The sequence below is a fragment of the Triticum aestivum genome, chromosome 5D (genome assembly GCF_018294505.1).
Source record: "Triticum aestivum cultivar Chinese Spring chromosome 5D, IWGSC CS RefSeq v2.1, whole genome shotgun sequence".
Classification (NCBI taxonomy): domain Eukaryota; kingdom Viridiplantae; phylum Streptophyta; class Magnoliopsida; order Poales; family Poaceae; genus Triticum; species Triticum aestivum.
This window is the reverse complement of record NC_057808.1, coordinates 47,739,490-47,746,868: the sequence shown is the minus strand read 5'-3', so window position 1 is coordinate 47,746,868 and position 7,379 is coordinate 47,739,490.

Genomic DNA, 7,379 nt, shown 5'->3' with positions numbered 1-7,379 from the left:
GAAAAGGTAAACATTCGTATCAAACTCAGGTTCACAGGACACGTTCATGTTCATAGCCAACATTCACTATCAACAACTCAAAAGATTCATATATACACAAGTTCAACATGTCTATGGATCCAAATGATTGATAGATCACACAACAATATTCATAGATAATTCACAAAAAGATTCAGATATACACATGTTCAGTATGTTTATGCATCCAAATGATTGAGATCACAGCCAATATGATCCATGGACGAACTTTAATTACCTAGGGTACAGACTGGTAAATGGTGTTCAGTCGGAGGTACTTCTTGCTAAAATTAATGCTTGTACGAGTAAACTTTCGAGTACATAAGAGGCAGCACAGACAATCTGAACTTTGCTTGTAGGTTTATCCTCAAATAGTGGCCTGGTGCGAGGGAGGTTTGAGCAACTTGGCCACTACTTTCATCCAACTAGTTTACTGGCTCATCTTGGTCCTGTAGCTCGCCAAAATTCTACATTGCAGATTGGTAAATGGTGTTCAGTCGGAGGTACTTCTTGCTAAAACTAATGCTTGTACGAGTAAACTTTCGAGTACATAAGAGGTAGCACAGACAATCTGAACTTTGCTTGTAGGTTTATCCTCAAATAGTGGCCTCGTGCCGAGGGAGGTTTGAGCAACTTGGCCACTACTTTCATCCAACTAGTTTACTGGCTCATCTTGGTCTTGTATCTCGCCAAAATTCTACATTGCAGACGAGAAAGGAGGCGGTTGAGAAAATGAACCACCCAAATTTTTTGTGCAGTTCAACTGAAATGGAGCATCCCTGGCGTGCAGACTGATTAAGTGCCAGATGAATATGCGCGTCAACCAACTTGTCTGGAATCTTTAGACTCCATGCCATACAGTTCGCTACCATATGTGCCGATAACCAAAAGGCACAAGTTGGGACCAAAGACTGGACTGCGTTTTTCTGGGCTATGCGCCAAGCAATATTTTTGGCGTTCACTCTCCTAATACTCGGAGTTTGGCAATTGGTTGACGCCAGTTGATACTCGAATGAATATAGACACTTCTTCTTGTCAACCGATGCTTGTCTGAGTGAACTTTGGAGTACACAGCAGCAGCATAAGTACCTGTCCATCTGATCTTTTTGTGCAGTTCTACTGAAATCACCCGATGTAATGATTTGCCTGCGAGTTCAGGCTCCAAGTTACTCCTTTATGAAATCGGCAAACAGTAGCATAATACCAAATTACCAATACATATGACAAGCACAATAATCAGGATAAAGACCAGTACCAACCTGTGTGAGGTAGCATATCAATTACTATTTCCTTTGACTGGAAGCCGAGATAAGCCAAGCGACTGACAGCAAAGGAAGAATGCAACCCGAGATTAGTGACTAACAGGAAAGGAAGGAAGCTGTCAAGGCAATGAAGCACCCAAAGTTTTTGTGCAGTTCCACCAAAATCGAGCATCCCTGTTGGCACATATATTGAGAGAGTGAGATTAATGTAATAGTGGGACTAGTTGATGAAACATACACTAACAAATAGAAGCACCCTCATTATCTTAATGGGTAATGTTAGCATTCCCTTCCTGCTCCACCACATGATTCACCTCCATAGACAAACATACACACGTACATGATTCAGCATAGGGTGCTACTAAAGATTTGTTTAACTCCGACAGAAAAATTAGGCAGCAATAAATTAGTGGTACTTAAGTACTCCTAGTTAATTAAGTGAGACAGCAGAAGTGGAAGGGCTCCCTGGAGGATTGTCTCACATGTAAGGTAGTCGTTGCCGGAGCCCTTGAATGGCCTCGACTGAGGCCTCTGGCTTTAGCAAGATCGCCTTGGCACTATTTACTCTTCTTCTTCTTCCTCTTCATGCTCTGTTTCTCATTCTCCTCACCAGTTGGTGAAACCAAGTACATGATTGGCCTTCTATTTCAGAATTGGTTTTGTCAGTGAGGGAGTACAAGTGTACTAGTAAAAAATAGCATTATTTTCTCATGGCAGTCGCAAAATAGAGATGAACACATGCATTAAATATCATTTTTACCTAAAGGAAGGTTATGGTGCCAATATGGATGATGAGGATTGGAACACATATCTCCCTTTGTGCAGTTCCACCAAAATGAACCACCTGTTCCATTCTGACATTCCAGTTAAACAACACAAAAGTCACTTCTTTTAAGAAGAGTTTTGTGCAGTGCACCAAAAGGTCACAACAGCAACCAGGTGAAATGGATATCCCTGTTTGCACAAAAAGCTACAGAGGAAACAGTCAGAGTCTCAAACAATTACAGGCAAAAACATTTGGCTAAACTTGTCATGGCTTATAATAGTGGCATGGCTTCATTTTTACCAGGGGCATTAGATTAAGAACAGCTAAATATTTGGTATAAGGGCATGGGACAGTGGGTGCACTAGTAGTCCAGCACCATGTACCTAAACAGGGGCATAAAGTGGTGATTCATAGTTTGTTGCCCCGAGAAACAAACATCCAAGAAACATATCTGGGTTGGTCCCATTTTTGTTCACTCTAGCCACCTACTCCTATGTGTGGATAGCAAATCTAGTCCTGGTCATACCACTGTGTATAGCGTTACCCCTATATTTCCCTTTTCGACCAAGAGACCGGGGATGACCAGTCTGTACTACTTTCACCCTCTTTCCTTCCTGTTTGTACCAAGTCCGTTGTACTACATACTAAATTCCCCCACCCCCACTTTATTTCTTGTTTGAACCAAGTACAAGATTCGACTCCATGAAGTAGCTTTACCTCTAACAATAGAGGAAAAAAAGGTGACGTTGGACCATCCGATTGAGAGGGGCTGAGAGGTAGAAAATGATGCACATGCAGCGACGTAGTGAGCTGGGGAAGTAGAGCTAAGGCGGTTTCGAAGGAAGATATACCTGAAGGTCGTCGGGATGTGGATAGGTGGGCGGTGGGAGGCCGGATCCGCCCACACTAGGGCAACGACAAAGGGATCGGAGGACCTCCCGCGCCGGCGCTCGGCCAGAGATAACAGTGAGGCCGGCAGTGGGTCTCCTCCCTCGCTATCGATGATGGCCTAAATGCTGCCCCTCCTCCCCTTCACCGGCGGAGGGGGATACGTCCGGATCTGTAACCAGCGGTGAGGATAGAAAGACAGTGTTTTTTGAAGGGAGAAAGACAGTGTTACCACCCCTATCTTGTTTAGATCTGGAGAGGATGAGAGTGTGCGAATAGAGCAACCCTAGCAAGCAAGCGCGGAGGCTCCGACCTATATATACGTAGTGGGGTTTTCCTTTTTCACTCCATCGAAACAATCGTTTAAAATTGTGTACTACGTGCCATGTCGCCGTTTTTTTAGTTGTTGATTGTTTTTTGAGATAGCTACCCACTGGTTCCAAGTGGTGTTACGGTGTGCCAGGTCGCACTTTGTATCATTCAAGTCTGGTACAAGTCCCTCCATTAAATGAACAACCACCCCCTCATAAAAATTGTGAACAAGCCCACGGCTAAAATTATCGGAAACGTGGGTTGCCCCAACATGCATTATTATTTATATTTTCTACTCCCTCCGTTCCTAAATATAAGTCTTTTTTATTAGCCACACCTAAGACAAGATTTTTTTATTAGCAGTGAACCCCACATGTCATAGACACAAAAAGTGTGGCAAGATTCCCTTAGGCAAGCCAAAGTGTGTCTAAAAATTTGAGCAACTCAAGTTAGGCAAGTGTGGCAAGTGTGGGAAAAATAATGTGGCAACATAAGACAAACATAGTCACAATCCAAACAGCCCCGTAATTTTTTGTGACATGCATGAAAATTTGGTTAGTTAAATTTATAGTCAAAATTTGGCAAGGTGCATCAAATCAACACATGCAAGTATCAAAAGGGAAGTCACGGCATGCATGCATGCGTTATACTCTCTCCGTTTCCAAATATAAGTCTTTTTAGAGATTGCAACAAGTGACTACATGCGAAGCAAAATATGTCTACATACATCCGTATGTAGTAGTCCATTTGAAATGTGTAAAAAGACTTATATCGAGTGCAGTGCTTTGATGTGTCGCGTCAACTCGTACAAGACCGAGAAGTTTGATTACTACAACGCCCTCTCCCTCGCGGACTGAGCTCCGGTGCCTTAACTGCACCTGCCTTTGGCTGCATGACAGGTGGGCCAACCACCTGTTGGGCCCACCTGTCATAGACACAAAGGCAGGAGCAGTAAGTGAATGAAGTTGCGTCCCTCCCTCGCGCATGAGCGTGGTGGCTGGCAGGACTAGTAGGAGCTTTCGCTACACGCTTCTTGACGGCGGCGAACTTGCGGATGGAGTTGACCATCATGTCGTCCATGCAAGAGGCGAAGCCAGCGACGGCGTGGGCTACGACACCGGCGGTCGCCAGCACCGTTTGGAAACGCTGCACGATGCGGGGCCGCAGGCCGGCGCCTTGGATGATTTGGCACAGCCGACAGCCGCTCGCGACCATCGCCTCCATAGGTGCTTCTGGCTTCTGGTCACTTGGTCTTGGATTGGAGTGAGCAGTGTTGCGCAGAGACTAAGGAGTAGATGGATTGGAGTGGTGGGGCACCTTTATATGAGAATCCAAACTCTATTGCATTCACATCGTGCTGGCTCTATTCTGCTTCTCCAATTAATTCCCTCTGCATGTAGAGTAATTTGAGGATGCATCATTGACCGTTCAACATCTCGGGAACCGCTACCCTCTCCCTCCTTGGCATTCAAGCACCTATGGAGGCGACTGCCGCTCACGTCTATCGCATGTCAGGAGATGTTCCCGTCGACGACGAGGTGCCTATGGTGACTTCGTAAATTTCAAGATGGTAGTACTAGTATACTCAATATTATGCACCGCGACCAAGGCCGAGAGGAAAACGAGAGAACTACGTATTTATTTACGGTGTAGGTTCACTCATTTTTCCACATATGTACTCCATCTCGGTGTAGTCTAGTCACTTGTTGAAATCTCTAGAAAGGCAAATACTCCTTTCGGGTTTACAGGGCTATTGTCGTGGAATTGTCATGGCAGATGTCCTCGGGTTAGGACTTAGTCGTGGAGCCATCGCAATTGGGAAGCTTGAAGGGGTTAAGTGGGACAAGGAACACGAGGGTTTATACTGGTTCGGCCCCTTACGGTGAAGGTAAAAGCCTACGTCCAGTTGAGGTGGTATTAATCAGGGTTTCGATAACCAGGGAGCTAAACAGCTATGCCCGGCTCTCGATCAGATTGTTGTTGTCCCTAAACCGCCGCCGGGTCGTCCCTTTATATAGGGAGGTTGACACCCAGCGGCCCTTAGAGTCCCGGCCGGCTCATAAGAGTGTCCGGCTCGGACTCTAAACAATACTTGCCTTACACTACAAGTCTACTATAACAATGATGATAACTATGGGTAATAAGCCATCGCCGGGTCTCAGCCCATCTCTGGCCCATTATCTTGAAACTTAGCTCCGGGCTTCTGGCAATGACCCTTAGTGTAACTCGGCCCTCCTGGCGGGTGACTCCCAGGTCTATATCCTCAACATTAGGCCCCAGATTGACTTGAGCCGGCTCGTGTCAATCTTCAACTCTGCCGACAGAAAAATCTCCGGCTTACCGTTCGTGTGAAGGCCATAACCCGGAGTGACGTCATTCTCCGGACTCCAGATAATCTGCCGTGACGTCATCCTCCATTAAGTCCGTTTTTTACTCCGCCAGATCCGCAACGGATCTCTGCTTTTACCGTCTTTGCGAAAATCGAGGCGCCGTGAGGGGGAGATAACCACACCGTGGTCTCCTTGAATATCGCGCCCACTTATGACTTGCCTTATAAATAGGCCGGCCCGGCACTCTCTTCTCACACTCTCCTTCTTCCTCGCGCTGTCGTTCCTCTGCCCGAGCTTTTGCCGCCGCCGCCGCCGTCGCACCCCTGATCTTCATCGACCCGGCCGCTGCATCACCCTGACCCGGACCAGATAACGGCGGCGACCTTCGCTCTTCCTCAACTCCGGTGAGTCTTCTCTGCCTTGCTAGAACAAATCTGTGGTAGGGTTCCTCCCGTTCTTCGTGTTCGTCACCTTTGCCCAGAAACTCGGCAGTCCTCGTCACCACTGTAGTCGGTTGATCTTTATCCTTGCGTAAAACCACTGCGGTAGACGTTCAGAACTCATTTCATCTGCAAGAAATCCTCTTTTTACTGCATAAGAACTGTGTTCAACCTCAAGAACTTCTCCTGCCTCTGTTTTTTAGGTCTAGAAAATTTTCTCTGCTCCGACTATTTTGATCCAAAAAAGTTACGGTAGTATGTGAAACCTGTTTACCACACTTAGTAAAAACGCAGCCATTGAATCTCGGCGGCTTACATGTCCGGTTTAAAGAGAACCATGCTCTGTAAAATCCTCCGACTTAACTGCAGTAAGCCGTAGATGACCAACTTAACCTGAAAGCCCCGACAGCTTAGATAACCCACCATATCAATATATATCATTAGTCCCCTTCATAAGCCGTCACTGTAGTTTGAATGATAATCCCCGGCTTATAATTAACCCGGACACCTTTCTCTTCCTCATAGACCACCAACCGTCACCATGCCTCCCAAGGCTCCCATCACTTGCAACTGGATGAAATCCAACGTCACCGAAGAAACCCTGGCCAACTTTGTTAAGTCCAGATATTTGCCCAAGAAGGAAGTGATGTCCTACCGTGCCCCTGACCCGTCCGAAGAAAGACCTCAGCCGAGGGACGGGGAGGTAGTGATCTTTGCAGACCATATGAGCCGGGGCTTCGCACCGCCCGGCTCAAAATTCTTCCGGGACGTGCTCAACTTCTTTGACCTTCGGCCTCAGGATATAGGACCCAATTCCATATCCAACATCTGCAACTTCCAAGTTTTTTGTGAAGTATATCTTGGAGAAGAGCCGAGTCTGCTGCTCTTCAGAGAGCTGTTTTATTTGAACCGCCAAACCGAGTGCGCAAACGGTCCAAGTCTAGAGTTAGGCGGCATCTCCTCCAACGGCGCAGGGACTGTCTATTTCCTTACGCAGAACCGCCAAGTCACCCCAAGGACTGGAACATGACTTGGTTCTACTGCCAAGACACGTCCCCGGCTGATGAGAGCCCGCTGCCCGGCTTTCGCCCAACGCGCCTGGAGCCGACTCATCCGCTATCCGACAAGCTAACTGCCGCGGAACGCCAGCCTCTGCTTCCAACGATCAACAAGATCAAGGCCCTGCTAGGCAACGGTCTGAACGGAATAGACCTGGTCCGGGTCTGGATCTCATGGCGGGTGATCCCATTGAGCCGCCGCCCGGCTTAATGTGTGAGTACACCGGGCGAAAGGATGACCCGCAGAGGCACAGTCGCAACGACCTTCCAGAAGATGTTGCCGAAGAAGAGACCAAGGCTCTATT